Genomic DNA, 282 nt, shown 5'->3' on the forward strand with positions numbered 1-282 from the left:
TCTTCTTCTCACTAACTTCTTAAATTCTAAACTGATCATCAAAGACAAAATTGCCACTACAAATAAACTCCCATACCTTGGAAATGTACGTTTTAACATTCGTAAACAATGGAATGATATACTAAAACACTCATTTCTCCAGATAAAATTTATTCCCATATAACCCCACCATAGGAAGTAATACCCTCAGAAATATGTTCTAATTAGGCTATGCATGTTGAATCACGTTGTTTTAAACACTGTATTTCCTCTCAGTAAATCACCTATCTCAGCAAGAAGGGA

This window comes from Penaeus monodon, chromosome 19 (genome assembly GCF_015228065.2).
Source record: "Penaeus monodon isolate SGIC_2016 chromosome 19, NSTDA_Pmon_1, whole genome shotgun sequence".
In the NCBI taxonomy this organism is placed as follows: domain Eukaryota; kingdom Metazoa; phylum Arthropoda; class Malacostraca; order Decapoda; family Penaeidae; genus Penaeus; species Penaeus monodon.